This window comes from Staurois parvus, unplaced genomic scaffold (genome assembly GCF_062004578.1).
Source record: "Staurois parvus isolate SC_StPar_1 unplaced genomic scaffold, SC_StPar_1.0 ptg000670l, whole genome shotgun sequence".
Taxonomy (NCBI): domain Eukaryota; kingdom Metazoa; phylum Chordata; class Amphibia; order Anura; family Ranidae; genus Staurois; species Staurois parvus.
In genome coordinates this window covers 4,002,590-4,028,354 of record NW_028318466.1, presented here as the reverse complement: position 1 = coordinate 4,028,354, position 25,765 = coordinate 4,002,590, and the positions used below count along the sequence as shown (strand labels likewise).

At 42.8% G+C, this 25,765-nt stretch overlaps 1 long non-coding RNA gene across 1 annotated transcript in view; it reads left to right on the top strand.

The window, feature by feature from the left end:
* The first annotated feature begins 10,137 nt into the window (after positions 1 to 10,137).
* LOC149447791 (uncharacterized) overlaps positions 10,138 to 25,765 on the top strand; it is a 33,210-nt gene continuing 17,582 nt past the window's right edge. Inside the window, exons 1-2 of the long non-coding RNA XR_016305826.1 lie at positions 10,138 to 10,302; positions 13,090 to 13,254. This is a non-coding gene — a long non-coding RNA (uncharacterized LOC149447791). The remainder of the gene's footprint in view (positions 10,303 to 13,089; positions 13,255 to 25,765) is intronic.

The following is a 25,765-nucleotide window of genomic DNA, read 5'->3' as shown; positions in this document are numbered from 1 at the left end:
CCAAAAATGGGTCATTTGGGGGAGTTTGGTGCTATGCTGGCATTCCAGGGCCTCTGAAACTGTGATAGGTAGTCAGGAAGTGAAATGAGGAAATAAAGCCCTTTAAGAGCCTGAAGGTGCTTATTGGATTTTGGGGTCCTGTGCTTGGCTAGACTGCCAAAACGTCTCTCACATGTGGTACCCCCATACTCGGGAGAAGTAGCAGAATGTAATTTGGGGAGTAATTCTACATATAACTATGGCATGTGTGAGCAATAAATTATTTAAATGACAATTTTGTGTAAAAAAAAATTTTTGTTGTCATTTTCCAAAAACTTGTGGTAAAAATATAAATTCTTCTATTGATTCAACATGCCTCTCGGCAAACAGTTTGGCGTGTCTACTTTCCAAAAAGGGGTCATTTTGAGGGTGGGGGCATTTTATGCCCAGCATTAGAAGTTTATACCACACATCACTCACTCTTCTAACCACCTGAAGACCAAGCCTTTTCTGACACTTTTTGTTCAAAAAATCAGTGTATTTGATAGGAAATTAATTTGAACCCCAAATATTATATATTTTTTTAGAGCAGACACCCTAGTGAATAAAATGGTGGGTGCTGCAATTTTTTATCTCACATATTACTCACACAGCGATTTTTCAAACGCAATTTTTTTTTTTAAATATACACTTTTTTTATTTCAATGCACAAAAACACAATATATTGGCCAATTATTTGGTAAGATATAAAAGATGATGCTATGCTGAGTAAATAGATATTAAACATGACATGCTTTAAAATTGCGCATGCCCTATGCAATGGCGACAAACTGCATACATTTTTAATATCTATAGGCAAAGCTTTAAAAGCCTTTACAAGCTACCATTTTAGATTTACAGAGAAGGTCTAGAGCTATAATTACTGCCCTCGATCTGACGTTCATGGCAATACCTCACATGCATGGTGCAATCGCTGTTTCCATACTGGCACAGGGTCAACGCTCACGACCGCAGGTGTGCGCGTGCGCGGATGGGTGAGGGTACTTTTTTTTTTTCTTTTTTTTCTGATTTATTTAATTATTTTTACACTGTCCCTTTAATTTTTTTTTTTTTATCACTTTTAATGCTATCGCAGGGAGGGGGGGGGCCTTTTCTCCCGCTGCTTGTAAAAGCAATCCTGCAGTTAATTAACCACTAGGAATGCTTTTACATGAAAGCCCATTGCCGGCTGAAAAAAATGATACCAAGATAATGCCTGCAGCTGCAGGCATCACCCTGGTATAACCATTCAAAATCCAGTGATGTACCAGTACGTCGCTTGTCCTTGTTGGGTGTATATGCTCTGTTCTTTTTTTCTTTCTGCAGCCTGTGGGCTGAATGAAAAAAAGAGAAGAAATCTCTGCCAGAAAAAGTGTGTGGTATGCCCACCATTAGAATACCTCCCTGCATCCACCCACTTCTAATGGTGGGCACACATGAAATGTGCCAACAAACATAAAATATATATGCCGAAGCATAGGGGCCATCCACCCACTGGCCATCCCAGGCCCCCATGCTTTGGCATATAGTCTCTTTTTTTCAACTGCGGATGAAAAACCTCATCAGACAGTACTGCACACACCTACTTATGTCTATTCTGAAAGCAAGACCCTGTTGCTGTCAGAATAAACAGGTCAGTGCTGCAGTTTGACATTCCTGCAAATAAATCAACAATGGTTAACAATAAAACATAAACTCAATAAAACAACTTTATAAGGAAAATTGTGTGGTGGTATGCCCACCATTAGAAACCTCCCTCAATCCACCTACTTCTAATGGTGGGCACACATGAAATGTGCCAACAAATATAAAATATATATGCCGAAGCATGGGGGCCATCCACCCACTGGCCACCCCAGGCCCCCATGCTTTGGCATATATTCTCTTTTTTTTAACTGCGGATGAAAAATCTCATCCGACAGCACTGCACACACCTACTTATGTCTATTCTGAAAGCAAGACCCTGTTGCTGTCAGAATAAACAGGTCAGTGCTGCAGTTTGACATTCCTGCAAATAAATCAACAATGGTTAACAATAAAACATTAACTCAATAAAACAACTTTATAATTGAAATATCTCTGCAAGGAACAATGTGTGGTGGTATGCCCACCATTAGAAAACCTCCCTGCATCCACCCACTTCTAATGGTGGGCACACATGAAATGTGCCAATAAATATAAAATATATATGCCGAAGGTTGGGCAGTGAATGGGGGAAGTACGGGTGCTGCAGAATTTGTGGGCTGGCAATCGGGATTTGCAAACACATCCGGAAGGATACTAGGGGCTCTACGGGCCTGTGTGTGAATTCTTGGTGGCTGCGGGACACTACTTGTGCTCGCCACCGCACCAGCTTGTACTGCACTTATGGGACTCGCCACGTCACCAAGTGATACTGCAGTGCTGGTATGTATAATACCAGGATGTACTAGGCCGATGGTGCTTGCCATTTCACCAAAAGGTAGCGCGGCACTAGTACTGACACTCTACTGCATATGAGAGTCATAATGCATTTGTACCACATGTGTGAGACTTTTTGGGAGCCTAGCCACATACAGGAGCCTGAAATCCAATGACCACTTTGAAAGCCTGAAGGTGCGTAACTTCTTCATTTCACTTCCTCACTACCTATCACAGTTTTGGAGGCCCTGAAATGCCAGGATAGCACCAAACCCAGACAAATTACCCCTTTTTGGAAAGTAGACACTCCAAAGAATTTAAAAAGAGACATGGTAAGTATTTTGCAGATCTCATTTTTTCTCACAAGGTTTTGAAATATAAAAAAGGAAAGAATAAATATGTTTTTGTATTTTCTTCATTTTCCAAAAACTTGTGGCAACAAACGAGATCTGCAAAATACTCAACATGTTTCTTATCAAATTCCATGGGGTGTCTACTTTCCAAAAATGGGTCATTTGGGGGGGTTTGGTGCTATGCTGGCATTCCAGGGCCTCTGAAACTGTGATAGGTAGTCAGGAAGTGTAATGAGGAAATAAAGCCCTTTAAGAGCCTGAAGGTGCTTATTGGATTTTGGGGTCCTGTGCTTGGCTAGACTGCCAAAACGTCTCTCACATGTGGTACCCCCATACTCGGGAGAAGTAGCAGAATGTATTTTGGGGAGTAATTCTACATATACCTATGGCATGTGTGAGCAATAAATTATTTAAATGACAATTTTGTGTAAAAAAAATTTTTTGTTGTCATTTTCCAAAACTTGTGGCAAACAGTTTGCCACAGTTGTCATTTTCCAAAACTTGTGGCAAACAGTTTGGGGTGTCTACTTTCCAAAAAGGGGTAATTTTGGGGGGTGGGGGCATTTTATGCCCAACATTAGAAGTTTATACCACACATCACTCACTCTTCTAACCACCTGAAGACCAAGCCTTTTCTGACACTTTTTGTTCAAAAAATCAGTATATTTGATAGGAAATTAATTTGAACCCCAAATATTATATATATTTTTAGAGCAGACACCCTAGTGAATAAAATGGTGGGTGCTGCATTTTTTTATCTCACATATTACTCACACAGCGATTTTTCAAACGCAATATTTTTTTTAAATATACACTTTTTTTATTTCAATGCACAAAAACACAATATATTGGCCAATTATTTGGTAAGATATAAAAGATGATGCTATGCTGACTAAATAGATACCAAACATGACATGCTTTAAAATTGCGCATGCCCTGTGCAATGGCGACAAACTGCATACATTTGTAATATCTATAGACAATGTTTAACCACTTGCACTCCTGAGGATTTACCCCCCCTTAATGACCAGGCCTTTTTTTTGCTGTTTGGCACTGCACTAATTCAAATGATAATTGCGCGGTCATGCAATGCTGTACCCAAATAAAATTTACGTCCTTTTTTTCACACAAATAGAGCTTTCTTTTGGTGGTATTTTATTACCTGTGCGCTTTTTATTTTTCGCGCTATAAACAAAATAAACACAAAAATTTTGATAAAAACCAATATTTTCTACTTTCAGCTATAAAAAATATATCGTAAACTCAAAGTTAGTCATAAATTTAAGCCAAAATGTATTCTGCTACATGTTTTTGGTAAAAAAAATCCCAGTAAGTGTATATTGATTGCTTTGTGTGAAAGTTATAGCGTCTACAAACTATGGTATAGATAATTTGAAATTTACACAGCTTTTACTTTCTGACCGCGCATCACATCTCTTGAGGTGCTAAAATACCAGGATAGAACAAACACCCCCAAATGACCCCTTTTCAGAAAGTAGACACCCTAAGCTATCTGCTGAGAGACATATTGGGGTTTATTTACTAAAGCTGGAGAGTGTAAAATCAGACTCACTTCTGCATAGAAACCAATCAGCTTCCAGGTTTCATTGCCAAAGCTTCATTGAACAAGCTGAGGTTAGAAGCTGATTGGTTTCTATGCAGAAGGGAGTCTGATTTTGGACTCTCCAGCTTTAGTAAATAAACCCCATTGTGTTCATAGAAGATTTATTTTTTTTCCACAAGTTTCTGAAAAATCACAAAAACATTTTTTTTACACAAAATTGTCATTTAAATGATTTATTTCTTGCACAAGCCATGGGTATATGTAGAATTACACCCCAAAATACATTCTGCTACTTCTACCGAGTATGAGGATACCACACGTGTGAGACTTTTTCGGAGCCTAGCCACATACAGGAGCCTGAAATCCAATGACCACTTTGAAAACCTGAAGGTGCGTAACTTCTTCATTTCACTTCCTCACTACCTATCACAGTTTTAAAGGCCCTGACATGCCAGGATAGCACCAACCCCCTCCCAAATGACCCCTTTTTGGAAAGTAGACACTCCAGGGAATTTAAAAAGAGACATGGTAAGTATTTTGCAAATCTCATTTTTTTCTCACAAGGTTTTGAAATATAAAAAAAGAAAAGAAAAAATATGTTTTTGTTTTCTTTCTTCATTTTGCAAAAACTTGTGGCAACAAATGAGATCTGCAAAATACTTACTATGCTTCTTATCAAATTCCTTGGGGTGTCTACTTTCCAAAAATTGGTCATTTGGGGGGGTTTGGTGCTATTCTGGCATTCCAGGGCCTCCGAAACTGTGATAGGTAGTCAGGAAGTGTAATGAGGAAATAATGCCCTTTAAAAGTCATTGGATTTTGTGGTCCTGTACTTGGCTAGACTGCCAAAATGTCTCTCACCTGTGGTACCCCCAGAATGTATTTTGGGGAGTAAAAACTTGTGGTAAAAAAATAAATTCTGCTGTTGATTCAACATGCCTCTCAGCAAATAGTTTGGCGTGTCTACTTTCCAAAAAGGGGTAATTTTGGGGGGTGGGGGCATTTTATGCCCACCATTAGAAGTTTATGCCACACATCACTCACTCTTCTAACCACCTGAAGACCAAGCCTTTTCTGACACTTTTTGTTCACATTACAAAAATCAGTATTTTTGCTAGGAAATTAAAGTGAACCCCCAAACATTATATATTAATTTAGAGCAGACACCCTAGTAAATAAAATTGTGGGTGCTGCAATTTTTTTATCTCACATATTACTTACACAGAGATTTTTCAAACACAATTTTTTTGAAAAATATACACTTTTTTTCATTTTAATGCACAAAAACACAATATATTGGCCAAATATTTGGTAAGATATAAAAGATGATGCTATGCTGAGTAAATAGATATTAAACATGACATGCTTTAAAATTGCGCATGCCCTATGCAATGGCTACAAACTGCATACATTTTTAATATCTATAGGCAAAGCTTTAAAAGCCTTTACAAGCTACCATTTTAGATTTACAGAGAAGGTCTAGAGCTATAATTACTGCCCTCGATCTGACGTTCATGGCAATACCTCACATGCATGGTGCAATCGCTGTTTCCATACTGGCACAGGGTCAACGCTCACGACCGCAGGTGTGCGCGTGCGCGGATGGGTGAGGGTACTTTTTTTTTTCTTTTTTTTCTGATTTATTTAATTATTTTTACACTGTCCCTTTAATTTTTTTTTTTTTTATCACTTTTAATGCTATCGCAGGGGGGGGGGGGCCTTTTCTTCCGCTGCTTGTAAAAGCAATCCTGCAGTTAATTAACCACTAGGAATGCTTTTACATGAAAGCCCATTGCCGGCTGAAAAAAATGATACCAAGATAATGCCAGCTGCAGGCATCACCCTGGTATAACCATTCAAAGTCCAGTGATGTACCAGTACGTCGCTGGTCCTTGTTGAGTGTATATGCTATGTTCTTTTTTTCTTTATGCAGCCTGTGGGCTGAATGAAAAAAAAGAGAAGAAATCTCTGCCAGAAAAAGTGTGTGGTATGCCCACCATTAGAAACCTCCCTCAATCCACCCACTTCTAATGGTGGGCACACATGAAATGTGCCAACAAATATAAAATATATATGCCGAAGCATGGGGGCCATCCACCCACTGGCCACCCCAGGCCCCCATGCTTTGGCATATATTCTCTTTTTTTTAACTGCGGATGAAAAATCTCATCCGACAGCACTGCACACACCTACTTATGTCTATTCTGAAAGCAAGACCCTGTTGCTGTCAGAATAAACAGGTCAGTGCTGCAGTTTGACATTCCTGCAAATAAATCAACAATGGTTAACAATAAAATATTAACTCAATAAAACAACTTTATAATTGAAATATCTCTGCAAGGAAAAATGTGTGGTGGTATGCCCACCATTAGAAAACCTCCCTGCATCCACCCACTTCTAATGGTGGGCACACATGAAATGTGCCAACAAATATAAAATATATATGCCGAAGGTTGGGCAGTGAATGGGGGAAGTACAGGTGCTGCAGAATTTGTGGGCTGCCAATCGGGATTTGCAAACACATCTGGAAGGATACTAGGGGCTCTACGGTCCTGTGTGTGAATTCTTGGTGGCTGCGGGACACTACTTGTGCTCGCCACCGCACCAGCTTGTACTGCACTTATGGGACTCGCCACGTCACCAAGTGATACTGCAGTGCTGGTATGTATAATACCAGGATGTACTAGGCCGATGGTGCTTGCCATTTCACCAAAAGGTAGCGCGGCACTAGTACTGACACTCTGCTGCATATGAGAGTCATCATGCGTTTGTACCACTTCAGCAACCTGGAAATGGGGTCGGGTACACCTGATCTTAGCAGGGACTTCTTCTCCGTCATCTGAGCTAACTGTCAGGGTGCTGACGGCTGTCTACAGGCTCATATTCTGAGGGGGATTCTGTCAGTCAGTCTTCCCCTTCGCTCTCACCTGAGATGCTCAGAATCCTGTAGGCCTCTCCACTAAAGTACCTTTGGTTGGACATTTTGGCCACTAAATGTATATGTACCTAGTGTGACTCATGAGAAAAAGAGGGCCTAGCTGTCAAGGACTGCTTGAACCGCTACAAAAAATTTACCGACAAGTGCTAACAGAGATGAGGCCTGATTCTGTGAACACTGCAGTTTTGTGTGTAATGTATCAAGTGACAGTTATCTACTGACACTGCACTTGCTGGGGGAGGGAAGGGGGTGTAGGGGTTAAACGCAGGTGCTGGCAGGTGTCGGGGCTGATTCCGCTAACGCTGCATTTTTGGGGACACTATACTAATGTGAACGCTGGTGTAGCGCTGAACTGATCAAAGATATTGATCCAATCAGACACTATACTAGCAATAGAGGTTTAGTGTGCAAGTGAGCATGTTCCTGGCAATCAAGGGGTTAAATGTGATTACTGGTGTACTAGCGGGCTATCTGACGCTATCTGGGAGGGGCGCTAACTAACACTATCAGAAGTCGCCAGCAACACTAATACAGTGATCAGTAAAAATCTGTGCACTGTAAACAATGACACTGGTGACAGGGCAGTGAAGGGGTTAACTGGGGGGGGGTGATCAATGGGTTAAATGTGACCTAGGTGTGTTCGGTTAGTGTAGTGCTTTGTACTCATGTTTTCTGTGTCTTCTCTCTCTGGGACGGAATGTGCCCACGCAGAGAAGATTTACATCATATGCTGTCCTGTGTAACTGTCAACACAGGACAGGATAGGACAGGGACCGATCATTCAACTTCAGCCGGACATCACTGGCTAAAATTGAATGATTGGTCCCTCGGGGATCGAATCGTGACACCCGTGGGAGCATGGGAGCGCGAATGATGTCTAGAAACGTGATATTGCACAGCGGTGCCACCTTGCTGCAGTATATGTACTGTGGCTGATTGGCAACCGGTTAAAACACACCCCTCCTCTCTCACCCCCCCCCCCCCCATCACCAAGTGTCCTATCAAGACTTGCCTCTGTTTTTTTACATTTATACATTTCATACAATTAAATTTTTTACATTTATACAATTTTTTTTTTTTTTTTTTTTAAACACCAACTTCTAAAAACATCTTATATAACTACATTTCTTACACACATATATATATATATATATATATATATTTTTTTTTTTTTTTTCTTATCAAACATCAATTACTAATAAAGATAACAAAAAATAATAATACAATACCATTTTTAGCGCAATTTAAAACACACCCCTCCTCTCTCACCCCCATCACTAAGTGTCCTATTAAGACATTCCCCTGTTTTTTGACATTTATAAATTTTACACAATTAAATTTTTTAAATATATACAATTTTTTCTTTTTTTCATTTTATATAACGACATTTCCTACATATACATATATATATATTTTTTTTATTTATTTATTTATTTTTATATTATTTTTTTTTTTCTTATCAAACATCAACTACTAATAAAGATAATATAAAATAATAATACGATACAATTTTTTGTGCAATTTAAAACACACCCCTCCACTCTCACCCCCCCCCCCCCCCCCACCCCCCATCACTAAGTGACCTATCAAGATTTTCCCGTTTTTTGACATTTATACATTTTATAAAATTACATTTTTTAAATATATACAATTTTTTTTTTTTGGGGGGGGTTCAAATATCAACTTCTAAGAACATTTTATATAACTACATTTCTTACATATACATATATATATTTTTTTTTTTTTGAGGTTTTTTTTTTTTTTAATTTTTTTTTTTTTTAGATTTTTTTTTTTTCTTATCAAACATTAACTACTAACAAAGATAACAAAAAATAATAATACGATCGATGGACTTTTCCTCCTCTTCATCTCCATTTCTGCCAGTGATGTCATTCAGGCATCTGGAAATATAGAGAAAAGATCGTTATACATTATGGACTAAAACCACATGGAATTCACCATCTTCATCCATTTCAACATCAAACCAAAGGATCATGTCCTCAATCTGCATGTTCAAGACTTCCTGGATGTTGAGTCTCCGTGGCTCTTGTGCATTAGGGATAGCTGCCCGGCAAATGGGACACGTGGCGCTCTCCCTGATCCATCTTTGGATGCAGGCAGGGTGGAAAACATGAGAGCACTGGAGAACCCTAGTCTCCTCTCCAGCGCCGTATTCAGCCAAACAGATGGAACAAGTCGGCTGCTCCTCACCCTGCTGCTCCATAGCCGGTGGTCCCTCTTGTACCGGGTTGTTGGCAGCCTCCCTAATGCGGTCTCTTGGAGAACGGCGTCTGCGAATAGCATTGGCGTCCTCCCGTCTCCTACGACGTTGCCCTCTGGACCTTGTCCTATGAGCAATCGGAGACTCTCGGCCTTCCCGAGCTGATGATCTGCGCCTTGAAGGTCGTGGCATCCTGATGGTGTTGGATGCCAATGTACCTAAAAAAAAGCTAAAAAATGACAATATTAATAATAATATTGTAAACAATAACAGTATAATACTGATGGCAATATCAATTTTTAAGAATAATGAAAATCGCAGTTGTCGCAGGAGACGTGCTCTGGCGATGTGCATCGGTCGGCGACCTGTGCAGGAGTGATCTGATTGCCACTTCCTGTCCGGGGTCCTGCTGTGTTTGGGCTGCATTTTGTTATGCCTGATGACTTGCAATTTTTTTTCGGTCATGAAACGCTATATTTTGATAAATTGGATATTATTCTATAGATTTTACATAGAATGAAATATTACTGTGGCCATTTTAAAGTTATTTTTCAATTTTGCCACTAGATGGCACTGTGTGGGCATTCTGCAGGGCTGTAATACCGCTGGTTGCCATGGATGTCTCCCTTCCTGATCGGCTCCATACAGTGCATACGAAGTTGTTGCTGGCTTTTAACGGCCATGTCTTCCTATATTTCTGTATAGGAGGCTAATCCCAGAGCTGAGGCAGAAAACGGACAGTCCCCAGAGACGATAGGAGCGGTCGGCTGTCGGCATAACGGTCACCGAGGAGAACAGAGCTGAGCAGGTAGGAGATAGAGCGGGAAGGAGAGCCGGGGGTGGTGCTGAGGAGGGGCCGGGGTGGTGAGGAGAAGGCTGGGCCTGCTGGGTGGTGTAGTCCGCAGGGGGTGTTGTGGAGGGGGCTATGTATGGAGTGTGTTATAGAGGTGATGATATCCGGCTATAGAGGTGATGATATCCAGGAGAGGGACAGACGTAGCTGGATCTCCCCCATTATGTGCCCCCATCACCCCCCAGTGTCCCCTCATCTTCCAGTCCCCCCTCCCCCCTCCCCCCTGCCCAGGGTACAGCTCATTGCTTTCCTTTCCTGACTTTGTTGCTGGATAGCAGGCGGCTGCAAGTGTGGTGATGAGGATCCCACCTTTAGGCCCCGTTCACCTCTGGTGATTTGGGATGGCAATTGTGTTTGTTCCTGTGATTCGGAAATCGCACTGCAATCCTGGCGTGTGTTTGTGTGCCATCCATTATTAATGACACCTCAGACGTAGGAGCTTCTTTTGGGCGACAAGCTGGAGGAAGAACCGCGCCGCGTTCGAAGTGACATTATAAATGAATGAGACGCAATCAGGCGTGGTACGCTTTGCCAGGATTGCAGGGCGATATGGAACGGCAGCAACTCTGCCCCATGATCCCGAATTGCCAGATGTGAATGGCCATCCGAAGCGTTAGAGTCCTGGTGCCCAACACACGGCATCTTCAGTGTGGGCACCCGGCTGTGACAGCTTGTGGCATCACAGCTGGGTCCCCACTGCGCATACGCAAGAACCGCTGCGCTTTGTGAATGGCCCCGTAGTCCTGTGGGACCTGTCACATGTCCTATAAGACTACAGGGGGGGGGGAGAAGACAATTTCCGCTTCCGATCACCTAGGCGATCGCAACGGAAGTTGGAGCGGGTACCTGTCAAATTTGGGTACCCCGCTCGCTCCCCAAAGGTGTCAATCGTTAATGGCGAGTGGGGACAAAGGCTTAAAGCGAAACTTTCCCGTTTGGGTGGAGCTTCGCTTTAACTTTTACTGCTATTGTCAGCAATGGGGGGGGGGGGGTGTAGTTCGTGGAGGGGTTAACTTCACTACTATGGTCAGTAAGGGCCCTCTCACACTGCTCTGTAGCAAAATAATTGTAAAAACACATATAGGTGTACAGCAATTTTTCTGTGTTTCAGATGCATTTCTGGTGTGTTTTTTTTATTGCTTACAGCTGTGAAAAATGGACATGTAACTAAAACACATTAAAATCGTGTGCGTTATTGTTGCGTTTTCAATTCATTTCTATGGGGAGCTGCATTTTTGGTGCGGTTTTCAAAACTAAAACCAAGATGCAGCATGCAGGACTTTTCAAAATGCACCACAGCGCAGTGGTGTGAACATTCCCATAGGATTTAATGGGATTCATTTTTCTTGCATTTTCATGGCAAGGTAAAAGTGCAGGAAAAACATATCATTGTGAAAGGGCCCTAATGGGGGAAAGTGGGTGGGGTGAATTAGGAAGGGGTTAACTTTCACTGCCAAGATCAGCAATGGGAGGGGAGATCATGGAGGGTTCAGCTTTCACTTCCATAGTCAGTAATGGGAGGGGAGATTCTTAATTAATGCAGTGGAGGTTAAATTACACTTCATAGGGGGTTAACTTTCTCGGTCACTGAGCACCTATATGGCGAGGGGGTTACATTTTACTGCCAATGAGGAGGGGTGGTTAATAGTAGTGACACCAGAGCTGCGAGCTGCTTATTGCAGCCATTGACACCAAAGCTGGGGTCTTATTATTGCTTCCACTGACACCAAAGCTCTGCAGTTATTATTGCATTCCCTGACACCAATGCAGTGTTTATTTGCCTTCACTGATACTAATGCTGGGGCTTATTATTGCATCCACACTGAGACCAGTGCTGCTGCTTATTGCACCTATTGACTCCAATGCTGTTGGTTATTATTGTGTCCACTGACACCAGTGCTAGTGGTCATTGTACTCCATCTTTTTTAGTGTGCGTTGTGATACGCTGAAAAATATACAGTTGTATCATCATTTTAGAGCATTGAGATGCAATAAACTGCTGCTATTGTGTGGGCCTCTGCAAGTGTCGAGGGAGCACACTTGAGGCCTTCCATAATTTTTGCCCACCACTGTTTGAGTATAGCTCGTCCCAAAAACAAAAAGTAATGTATTGCAGCTGATCAGACCTCAGGACTGGTGGCTGCGTAACCTCCCTAGCAGTCTGATTATGTCGGTATTTGTGTGCTCAAAGCGGTACATTTTTTTGCATGGAAATTTGTCGTTTTTTTATTGTAGGCCTGTATTTTTAGGAATAACTCACTGAAATCTGTCCGAACAAGAGTCTAGTAAACATCCCGGGTATGTTCAAATTTGAAACACAAAATCATAAATTATAATTTAATAAATAATCATAAAACATAATAATATAATAATTTATTTCAATAATATAATCAAACCAAAAACACTGAAATTTGAAATAGAGCGCCAAGTTCTCACATCACAAAATCGTTTTCAGTGTCTGATAACAAATTTCCCCACGAATCATTATCACTCAATTCTGCAAGTAGTTCTAATTTACTATCGCTGTTCTAAAACTGCTTTTGACCTAAAGGAACGCTTTTTCGACGACATGGACATTTCTCATTTTCCAGGCAGAAAGAACGGTAAAAATGCAGGCAGGGCACAGGACAAAGCACTCAGGACAAAATGTATGTGAAATGGTTTGATATAGTAATGTTTTACTATGTGATTTTAGTGTATTTAGTGAATGTCACTTTTTGACATTTTTAAATTTCCCGCCAGTTCCGTCCCCGTACGTCCCGACGTCGCAGGGAACAAAACCCGGAAGACAGATGCCGGCATCGGTCGGAGGAGATGGCCGGGGATGCTTCAGGGGGGACATCACCGGAGCGAAGGACAAGGAAAGGCAGAAGGGATCCCGGAGCAACGCTGTAGGGTATTCCCGAGGTATTCCTCGGGAATATACTGGTATTCCTGTCCAGGCCAATTTCCAGCTTTCAGCGCTGTCACACTTTGAATGACAATTGTGCGGTCATGCAACACTGTACCCATATGAAATTTTTATCATTTTTTTTTGACAGACAGAGCTTTATTTTGGTGGTATTTAATCAGCTCTGGGTTTTTATTTTTATTTTTAACAAACCAAAAACCACTGAACATTTTGAAAAAAAAATATTTTTTCTTTGTTTGTTATAAATTTTGTAAATTTTTCTCCTTCAATGATATGCACTAATGAGGCTGCAGTGATGGGCACTGATAGGCTGCACTGATGGACACTGATAAGTGGCACTTATGAGGAGGCACTGGTAGGTGGCACTGATGGGCATTGACAGGCATCACTGATGGGCACTGATATATGGCACTGATAGGCGGCATTAATAGGTGGCACTGACTGGCACTGTTAGGTGGCACAGATAGGCAGCACTGATGGACACTGATAGGTGGCACTTATGAGGAGGCACTGGTAGGTGGCACTGATGGGCATTGACAGGCATCACTGATGGGCACTGATGCACACTGATAGGCGGCACTGTCTGGCACTGATAGGCGGCACTGATTGGCATTGATAGGTGGCACTGACTTGCACTGATGGGTGACACTGAAAGGCAGGTCAGATGGGCACTGATATGTGGCATTGATGTGGCACTGATGGGCACTGGCAGGTGGCATGGATGAGCACTGAGAGCTGGCACTGATGGACACTGACAGGTGACACTGCTGGGGCTACACAGATCATCAGGGCACACTTATCATCAGTGCACTGATGATTTGTGTACATGTCCCTTCCGAGGAATACTGATTACCGTCTCTCCTCTCTTCTCGAGCTGTCAGCGTGACAGCCCGTGAGGAGAGAAATGCCGATAACCGGCTCTCCTCTCTTCTTGAGCTGTCAGCGTGACAGCTCGTGAGGAGAGAAATGCCGATAACCGGCATTTCCCTGTTTACATGCGATCAGCTGTGATTGGACACAGCGGATCACATGACCGAGCAAACATCTTTGGCTCTTTCTGTGGATCGGTGATCCGCTGTGTCTGAGGGACACAGCGCACTGCCGATCGCCATACTGCGCGCTCCCGGGGCTGCGCATGCGCGGTGAGAACGGGAGGACGTCATATGATGTCCTTCCAGAACGAGAGAACCGCCTTGTGCCCGTCATTCGACTATATGGCGGGCGGGAGGCGGTTAAAATTATGGACAGTCCTGAGGCACCCTTTAAAATTTCAGAGTCTTAAGGAACCCCATTCTAAAATGTGAAAAACTATTCTGATAGTTTTATATAATGCAGCAACATCCACACATGTAGGACACTCAACATTAGAGGTGATTTATTCTTCCAAAGCAAATACATTTTTGCACATTGGTACTGACTAGTATTCCATTGTTTCTCTTCTCCCTCAGTTTTTCTCCAACACTGAGCTAAAGTGACCACAGCACTGATGGGAATGGGCAGGGGAGAGTCAAACTAGGATGCTGTGCAGGCAGCTGACATCCTCTTTATCAACTGATGATGTCATTGGTTGTCAGGACGCTGGCGGGTAGAAGGTCGTAATGGTGCACAATGATAACCTGTTGCTTTGTGTAACTAAAAGGCCGGCTTGTTCCACCCCCTGGCTTGTATACCAGTTTTGGGCAATTTTTAGACATTTTGCAAAGGCACCCCTGAAGAAACCTCAAGGAACCCCAGGGTGCCTGGGCACCCTGTTTGAAAAAGGCTGCCCTAGAGAAAAAAATATTGGTAGTTCCATTTTTTTATGTCACACGATATTACCATAAAGGTCTAGGAAACGCACAATTTTAGTAAAAAAAACGCACTAAAGTGAATTTTAGGTCAAACAAATGCAATAAATTACCCAAGTATTTGGTAAAATATAAAAGACAAGTTTTTGCCGATACCCAACATGCCAAACCTTAAATTTGTGTGCGCCTATGAAATGGCAACAAAATTCAGTACCCTATATTTCTATAGCTATGCGTTAAGCAGGAGGTCTTGTGCTAGAATGATTGCTCTCACTCTGACGGGCGCAGCGATATATAACGATATGGAGTTTGCATGTTCTCCCTGTGCCTGCGTGGGTTTCCTCCGGGTACTCCGGTTTCCTTCCGCAATCCAAAGACATGCTGGTAGGTTAATTGGATCCTGTCTAAATTGGCCCTAGTATGTGTACGTATGAATGTGAGTTAGGGACCTTAGATTGTGCGCCCCTTGAGGGTTAAGGACTGATGTGAATGTACAATATATATGTAAAAGCACTGCGTAAATTGACAGCGCTATATAAGCACCTGAAATAATAATAATAAATAAATAACACGTGTATTGCAATTGACGTTTTCATACGTAGGCACCTTACATAGGTACATAGTTCTTCTGGCTGAAAAAAGACAAAAGTGCATCCAGTTTATCCATTAAAAAAAAGAAAAAGGTTCTAATCCTACACCCACAGTTGATCCTTGACATGCGTGTTGATGTTCATACGTGCATATATGTGGGGGGCCTCAAAATGTTTTTGGAGGGGTATGTTATGTGCTTGGGATTACCTTTATTTTTTTACCAAAAAAGTGTTTTTTTCACTTTGCCTTTCAGGTCACAGAAAATAGGGGAGGAGAGCGGACTTTCGTGCAATGCTTACTTATTGCCATTCAACAGAGTATCTTTGTTGTCAGGCCTTTTGCTGCTGTGGTCTTGTGGTCTCTCCCTGTTGTCTTCCATGTCCAATCCTGCTGTACTGTGAAGCATCTCATTATGGTGATGGAGCAGTACCAATGTGTAAGAGGCAGGAGGGGAGGACTTAGATGCTCCCAGGAAGTGTTGGAGCTTCGCCCAGTCAGAACAGATTGAGTTTTGGAAGTAGCGACTGTCTTTTGCACTTAAAAAAAAAAAAAAAAATAAATAAATATTAGTAAGCCTTAAAAACAAGTGGAAGTGTTGCCCACATCAGCCTATCAGATTGCAGGTTACTGAAAACTCTTAGGGTCCTTTCACACGGGCGTTCCATATGTCCATTATTCATCTGTCCGTTTACAGATGAACAACGGCCCCCATGTATTTCTATGGGCTAGCAGATGTAAACGGATGATAATCTGTTTACATCTGTTAATGTCCACATCCATTACCATCCGTTCTTTTTGAAAGGAAGAAAAACTTATTGTTCTTCCGTGTAAAAAAAAAATGCAACAGATGAAAAACGGATGTAAATGGATGTAAACGGACATACGGTCTGTTTTTGCGTTGGTAAAGGATGTAAAAACTGACGAGAAACTGATTTAAACTGATCCGTTTTTTTCTTTGAAAAAACGTGACTGAAGTGATGAATAAACAGAATGCCCATGTGAAAGGACCCTTATGGCGCTTTGGGCAAAAATCCATTTTGATGGTATTCCCTATTTTATTGGTAAGGTTTCATAATCACTTCTCTGCTATTAATGCTGATTATTTTTAGCTTGCATAGCCATTATTTATTTATTTTTTACATAAAGCAGTGAAAGATTAGATCCCTTGCTGATCTCCTGCTATTGGGGCTCTGTTTTGAAGATCTCTTATCAATTACTGTTAGTGACAAAGGTTTTAGCAGTTAATGTCTATACAGCGTACAAACTTCAGCAGGAACCGGAAATAAATTGGTCAAAGTTCGTTCAGTGGATGGCCCTGTCGGCCCCTTCCCGTTTGACATTCTTTGACTGAAAAATAGAAGGAGTTGGATGGAAAATCAGATCCGCAGCATAGATACAGAAATAAAAGATTGATGGGGGTGGAGGTAGGCCTTCCACTACTGTACTGAAAACAAAAGCATTGGTATTTCTGTTGTGTTTCCGAGTTTGCATCGCTTCCTCTCTAATGAAACAATTGTCATTGGGATACTAAGGCTGGGGTTCTCCCTGTTAAGCTGGGGTTCACATTGTTGTGCTGTGGTGATGCAGACATTGGTGCGCTGCAATGCCATTCATTCCTAACCACAACACAATGCGCAGTGATGTACTACACTGCATTGCAGTGTGCTGCGTCACAAAGAATTTTCCATGTACCTTTTTATTGTTGCGTTAGGCAGCCTATTCAAAAGAATGGGTAGGCTTATTGGAATGGACGGAATAATGCACATGCATTTACACAGCTAACAATGTGAATCTGTCCTACATGACAGGGAGTCCCGACTCCTGGACAGTGGTGTATTTTGGTTTTGTGCTGCCCTAGGCAAGACTAAAATCACTGACACCAATGATGGTGCCCCATCATTACTGTCAGTTTGTGAGGAATAGCGCCCATCATTGGTGTCAGTGTGGGGAATAGTGCCCCATCATTGATGTCAGTGTGAGGAATAGTGCCCCATCATTGGTGTCAGTGTGAGGAATAGTGCCCCATTATTGATGTCAGTGGGAGGAATCGTGCCCCATCATTGGTGTCAGTGGGAGGGATCGTGCCCCATCATTGGTGTCAGTGGGAGGAATCGTGCCCCATCATTGGTGTCAGTGGGAGGAATCGTGCCCCATCATTGGTGTCAGGGGGAGAAATAGTGCCCCATTAATTCATATCAGTGGAAGGAAGTGCCCCATCATTAGTGTCAGGGGGAGGAATCGTGCCCCATCATTGGTGTCAGTGGGATGAATAGTGCCCCATCATTGGTGTCAGTGGGAGGAATAGGGCCCCATCATTGGTATCAGTGGGAGGAAGTGCCCCATCGTTAGTGTCAGTAGGAGGAATAGTGCTCCATCATTGGTATCAGTGGGAGGGATAGTGCCCCATCATTGGTGTCAGTGGGAGGAATAGTGCCCCATCTTTGGTGTCAGTGGGTGGAAGTGCCCCATCATTGGTATCAGTGGGAGTAATAGTGTCCCACATTGGTGTATCGGGGCAACGGGACAGGAAGAGTGTAAAGGGACAGGTGATTGGCAGTGGGACAGGAGGAGCACAGAGGGACAGGTGAGGGGCACAGAGGGACAGGTGAGGGGCAGTGGGATAGAAGGAGCATAGAGGGACAGATGGGGGGCAGCGTGACAAGGGACATGGGATAGGATCGGGGCAGCGGGACAGGAGAAGCGCAGTGGGACAGGTGAGGGGCAGTGGGACAGGAGGAGCACAGTGGGACAGGTGAAGGAGCACAGAGGGACAGGAGGAGTGCAGAGGGATAGGTGGGGGGCAGCGTGACAGGGGGCATGGGACAGGATCGGGGCAGCTGGGCAGGAGAAGTGCAGAGTGAAAGGGGAGGGGCAGCTGGATAGAAGGAGTGCAGATGGACAGGTGAGGGGCAGCTGGACAGGAGGAGTGCAGAGTGAAAGGGGAGGGGCAGCTGGATAGAAGGAGTGCAGATGGACAGGTGAGGGGCAGCTGGACAGGAGGAATGCAAAGGGACAGGTGAGGGGCAGTGGGACAGGAGGAGTGCAGAGAGACAGGTGAGGGGCAGCTGGACAGGAGGAGTGCAGAGGGACAGGTGGGGGGCAGTGGGGACAGATGGGGGGTAGTTGGACAATGTGGGGGACAGGAGGGTTGAAGTAGAACAGGTGGGGGCAGTGTGTCCGGGGGGACCGTGAGACAGGAGTGGGGAAGCACCAGTCCTCCAAGCACTTACCTGTCTTGCAGCAGCTCCTCCAGATGGTGTCAGCATCACTCCAGGACGGCTGCCTGTGTCCCTTCTCCCCCAGGATCTCCGGCGACAAAAGAGCGGGCGGGCTCCTCCACCCTGACCTCGTCCTCTTCTGCTTCTTCCTTCGCTGGCACCCTCCTGCACATCCCGGCCTGCACATCCCGACACACTGACACGCGCTCACCGCTGACCCGCCCACCTCTGCAGCCGGTCCCTTGGCCCGAGTGACCCTCCTTGCCATGGCAGCCCTGTCCCTTTCCTACAGAAGTCTTGCTTCCGTGGGAAAGGGGGGGTGGCACTGCCGCCATGCCGCCCCCCTGAAAAGTGCCGCCCTAGGCAAATGCCTTGTTTGCCTCGCATCAAATGCGCCCCTGCTCTTTGATAGGAGTATAAAAATGACAGAGGTTCTAATCTTCCTCCACTTTATACTAACTCTGAAAAAAAAATGTGGGCTGATCTGTTTTACACTTGGTCTTTTGACAATGGAGCAGGCGGTCTGAAATGAGATTCATGAATAGGGTATGGAGGGAGTATACAGTGTACCGGTTAGGATGCACCCATACCTGAGCAGAGCGATTTTTAAAGCAATTTTTGAGCGGTTTTGCAAGAACATACAAGCATTTAGAAGTGTTTTGTTCAATTTGTTAGTATTCAAGCTTCAGGGGTTTTTGTTTTAGCCAATTGGAAGCACTGGGGGGGGGAATCAGTTATATGAGCTAAAAAAAATTCTAAAATACACCTGAAAGAATGCTCGAATTTTCAGTTGTTGAAGTCTTTTGGGGCAAAATTGCTCAATTTTTTCTGAAAAGTAGCTCATATACTTTTCTGAGAGACAGGCATCCAGCTTCAAACAGGATGTTGAATGTGAACATTGGCTGTTGAAAACAATGGGATTTGGATTGTTGAGCGATTTGGGCTTCTAGTTAAAAAATGCTTAGGTTTGAATGGAGCCTTAAAGTGGTTGTACAGGCTTAAGGTTTTTTGCCTTCATGTATTCTATGCGTGAAGGTAAAAAACCTTCTCTGTGCACCAGCTCGTAGCCCGCCCTCCCCTCTTGATCCAGTGATGTGCACTGGAGTCTCGGCTATCCCAGGACTCCCTCTCCTCATTGGATAAGACAACAGCGGGAGCCTTTGGCTCCTGCGGCTGTCAATCACAGCCAGTGAGCCAATGAGATCAAGGGGGGTTGGGACTGAGCCACGGCTCCATGTGTGAATGAACACACAGAGCAGCAGGTGCCCCCATAGCAAGTTGCTTGCTGTGGGGGCACCCGACTGGAGGGAGGGGCCAGGAGGACCTGTGGGGGACCCAAGAAGAGGAGGATCTGGGCTGCTCTGTGCAAAACCACTGCACACAGCAGGTAGTTATGACATGCTTGTTATTTTTAGAAAAAAAGTTAAGCCTTTATTATTGTTTTAACCTGTTCCTGCCTGGCCAATAGCAAAATGATGGTGGAACGGGACTCGTCGATCTGGGTGGGTAGCATATGACGTCCTTCCCAGATCACGCAGTGCTGAGGTGAGATCTGTCACCAGCTGTGTACCTTGGACACAGCCGATGACAGATCTGTTTACGGGCTCCTTGCCTGTACCATGTGACCTGCTGTTATCAATCACAGCAGGTCACATGACAATTGTAAACAATGGATGACTTCCTTTCATGCCATCCATTGTATACAGTTATGTCACTAGCTGTGATTACATGTAGAGACTGGGCCAATTACAGCCCATCTGTCTCGTGATTAGCTGTGGCCAGTCACAGCTAATAGCCACTAAAAAACCTGAATGAATCGATTTCATTCAGTTAAATGCTTGCTTATAGCAAAAAAAAAATACTGATCATTTCCCCAGAGTAGTACAATGTTGCTATGGTAACATTGTACTACTCTGGTCACAGTGTGTTATGAAAATAAAACAGTCGTAAAAAAAAAAATTAAACAATTTTTTTTTCTTTTTTTACACTGTCACCATCCCTGATCACAGCCTTTCATTTTCTCAAAAATTATACAGATTCAAAAAAGTCAACATGCCTCTTACTAAATACTGCGGACTGTCTACTTTTCAAAAAGGGTTCATTTGGGGGGTATCTGTACTGTCCTGACATTTTTGGGCCTTGAGAAATTAGATTGGCCGTCAGTACTTCAGGATTGATCGATTTTCAGATCTATACCATAGTTTGTGGGATCTATAGCTTTCCTGCAGACTAAATAAGAAGTACTGATTTGGGTTATTTTCAAAGAAATGTAACAGAATACATCTTGGCTTAAATTTATGAAGAATAATTAATTCTTTGCAAAATTTTAAAACAGAAACAAAGAAAAATGTTTTTTTTTTCTTCAAAAAATTTGGTCTCTTTTCGTTAATTTATCAAAAAAAAACTGTGGGGATTAAATACCACTAAAAGAGAGCTCTGGTTGTGTGAACAAAATGATAACAAATGTAGTTTGGGTTCTGCGTTGCATGACTGCGCAATTGTCATTGAAAGTGTGAGAGCACCGAAAGCTGAAAATTGGCCAGGGCTGGAACGGGGGTAAAAGTGCCCAGTATTGAGGTGGTTAATGTTTGAAATTTGTATTACTGCTTACTTTCCATTCAACCTTTGTAGTGACATTGTTATATTTGAACAAGTGTCTACTGCTGTGCAAGATTTGATTTAGGCTACATTCACACCTGTGCTTTTGCCAGACAGCGTGTAGTTGTGAGAAAGTCGGTGGATCCCAGCAATTAGCTGCAGGAGGCAACCCCATTATGCGTGTCCCTATGTGGCGATTACCTGCGAGTGATTGGCCCGGGACACAAACTGTCTGCAACCCAAGCTGATCACAGTATTCAATGTATTGACGCACTTGCTCTCCAGAGGATTTACCCCCCTTCTTGACCAGGCCATTTTTTGCGTTACTTTAACTGCAAATTACGTGGTCATGCAACGCTGCACCCAAATGAAATTTACGTCCTTTTTTTCCCACGGCAAAAAAAATTTGGCGGTGTTTGATTGCCTGTGCATTTTTTATTTTTTGCGCTATAAAAAGAAAGACCGATTAATTTTGAGAAAAAAAAATATTTTTGACTTTGTGCTATTAAACATGTCCTGTAAAAAATGAAAACAAAATTTAATTTCGTCATAAATTTAGGCCAGAATGTATTCTGCTACATATTTGCTAAAAAAAAATCCCAATATGTGTAAATTAATTGGTTTACGTGAAAGTTATAACGCTTACAAATGGTGGTATATATATACTGGGTTTTTTTTATTTTTTTTACTAGTAATGGCGGCGATCAGCGACTTATAGCGGGACTGCGGCCGCCATTCTGACACTTGGGGGAACTGACTTGGTGTCACTGAGTGATCAGTGCTAATAAAAAGCACTGACACTATACTAATGGCACTGGGCAGGAAGGGGTTAATATGTGGGGTGATCAAAGGATTAACTGTGTGCTGTTTTACTGTCCGCGACCTGGTCATTGACAGCCGCGGCAGAGAATGGATATTAGGTGATATATACATGATTGTGCGCACCCGTGCCGCCCTGTAGCAGTGTTTCTGCTATAGGGCGGACAGGAACCGTTTACTTAACCGCTTGAGGACCACCCACAGTACATTTACTGCTGCAGGGCGGCCCCTGTGCGCAGGATCACGTGTATATATACGTGATCCTGCATTTCCAGGTAGGGGGCGTGCAGCCCCGGGTGTCAATCACCGGGTCCCGGCCAGTGATACCCATCGGAGCCCGGTGATTACTGGCAATCACCAACAGGGAGGTGAGCTGCCTTGTATCTATACCGCCATTTGTAAATGCTATAACTTTCACGTAAACCAATTAATTTACACGTATTGAGATTTTTTTTTGGCAAAGACGTCGCAGAATACATTTTGGCCTAAATTTATGATGAAATTGGATTTTTAAATTTTTTTTACTGGACATGTTTTATAGCAAAAAATAAAAAATATAGTTTTTTTCTCCAAATTGTCGTTTTATAGCGCAAAAAATAAAAACCGCAATCAAATACTACCGAAAGAAAGCTCTATTTGTTGGGGAAAAAGAACATAAATTTATTTTGGTGCAGTGTTGCATGACCGCACAATTGCGAGTTAAAGTAAAGCAGCGCCGTAATGCAAACCGCTTCTGTAACTGCTATCTGACCGCCCTATAGCAGAAATACTGGTGTGCAAAATCATATGTATGTGTATATATATATATATATGTGTGTGATTCGCGTTCCTGTGGTTTAACGCCCCTCCCAGGTAGAGTCAGATTGCCCATCAGTATACCAGTAATCACATTTAACCCCTTGATTGCCAGGAACACGCCCACATACACAATAAACCTCCATTGCTAATATAGTGTCTAAACTGATCAATATCTTTGATCAGATCAGCACTATACCAGCGCTCACATTAGTATAGTGTCCCCAAAAACACGGCGTTAGCGGGATTAGCCCCAGCACCTGCATTTAACCCCTACGCTTATCCCCCTCCCCTTCTCACCCAGCGAGTGCAGTGTCAGTAGATCACTGTCACTTGATACATTGCACACAAAACCGCAGTGTTGGCAGAATCAGGCCTGATCTCTGCTAGCACTTGCCAATAAATTTTGATGACTCTCATATGCAACAGAGTGTCAGTACTAGTGCCACACTACCTTTTGGTGAACTGGCAAGCACCAGCGGCCTAGTACATCCTGGTCTTTCACATACCAGCACTGCAGTATCATTTGGAGACGTGGCAAGTCCCATAAGTGCATTACAAGCTGGTGCGGTGGCGAGCACAAGTAGTGTTCTGCAGCCACCAAGAATTTGCACCATGTGACCTAATGTGTGCCCACCATTAGAAGTGGGTGGATGCAGGGCGGTATATTCTAATGGTGGGCATACCAAACACCTTTTCTGGCAGAGATTTCTTCTCTTTTTTCATTCAGCCCACAGGCTGTATAGAAAAAAAAACATAGCATATATACCCAACAAGGACCAGCGACGTACTGGTACATCACTGGACTTTGGTTATACCAGGATAATGCCTACAGCTGCAGGCATCATCCTGGTATCGTTTTTCTCAGTCGGCAATCGGCTTTCATGTAAAAGCAATCCTAGTGGCTAATTAGCTGCAGGATTGTTTTTACAAGCAGCGGGATAGGATGCCCCCCGCCTCCACCACTGCCTTCCATGGCCTTCTCAGGCAGTCCCGTGCCATCGGGCGAACCTGAGAATGCAGCTGGTGTTTCTTCCAGCTGACCATAGAACTGATTTCAGACCGGAATGGCGCCAATCATCTCTATAGTCTAAGAAATTGGAAGCTACGAGCATTTCATCTCTTCAGTTTTGCAGGATACAAACAGCTCCATTTATAAATTGGGAAAGCATCTGATCACACCGATCTTGGTGAGATTAGATAATGTAAGGGCATAGGAGATATCTAGAGTCTGATAGACCCCAGATTTCTCAAAAAAGAATATATGACAATGCCCATTGAAGTTATAGGGGATATTTGCATTTCCTATGATAGCATTAAAAGTGATCAAAAAAAAAAAAAATCAAAGGGACAATGTAAAAATAATTTTAAATAATTAAAATAACTTTAAAAAAAAAAAAAAAAAAAAAAAGCATTGACCCTGTGCAGGTATGTAAACAGCGGTTGCACCATGCATGTGAGGTATCGCCGTGAACGTCAGATCGAGGGCAGTAATTCTAGCACTAGACCTCCTCTGTAAATCTAAAATGGTAGCTTTTAAAGGCTTTTAAAGCGTTGCCTATGGATATTAAAAATGTTTGCAGTTTGTCGCCATTGCACGGGGCATGCAGTTTTAAAGCATGTCATGTTTGGTATCGCTTTACTCAGAATACCATCATCTTTTATATTTTACCAAATAATTGGCCAAAATATTGTGTTTTTGTGCATTGAAAGTAAAAAAGTGTTTTTTTTTCAAAAATATTGTGTTTGATAAATCGCTGCACGAGTACTATGGGGCATAAAAAATTGCAGCACCCATCATTTTATTCACTAGAGTGTCTGCTTTAAAAAATATACAATGTTTGTTTGGGGGTTCAAAGTAATTTCCTAGCAAAGAATACTGATTATTTTCATGTGAGCAAAAAGTGTCAGAAAAGGCTTGGTCTTCAGGTGGTTAGAAGAGTGAATGATGTCTGGCATAAAATTCTTATGCTGGGCATAAAATTTCCCCCAACCCTCCAAAACGACCCCTTTTTGGAAAGTAGACATCCCAAACTACTTGTTGAGAGGCAATGGAAGGTCAATGGAAGGATTTATTTTTTTACCACAAGTTTTGGAACATGACTAAAAAAATAAATAAATATTTTTTTTTACACAAAATTGTCAATTAAATGATTTATTGCTCACACATGCCATAGGTATATGTAGAATTACTCCCCAAAATACATTCTGCTACTTCTCCCGAGTATGGGGGTACCACATGTGAGAGACATTTTGACAGTCTAGCCAAGTACAGGACCCCAAAATCCAATAAGCACCTTCAGGCTTTTAAAGGGCTTTATTTCCTCATTTCACTTCCTGACTACCTATCACCGTTTCGGAGGCCCTGAAATGCCAGCATAGCACCAACCCCCCCCAAGGACCCCTTTTTGGAAAGTAGACACTCCAAGAAATTTGATAAGAAGCATGTTGAGTATTTTGCAGATCTCGTTTGGTGCTACAAGTTTTTGGGAAATGAAGAAAGAAAACAAAAATATATTTCTTCTTGTGAGAAAAAAATTTGATCTGCAAAATACTCACCATGCCCTTTTTTAAAATCCTTGGGGTGTCTACTTTCCAAAAAGGGGTCATTTGGGGGGGGGGGGGGGGTTGGTGCTATCCTGGCATTTCAGGGCCTCCGAAACTGTGATAGGTAGTCAGGAAGTAAAATGAGGAAGTTA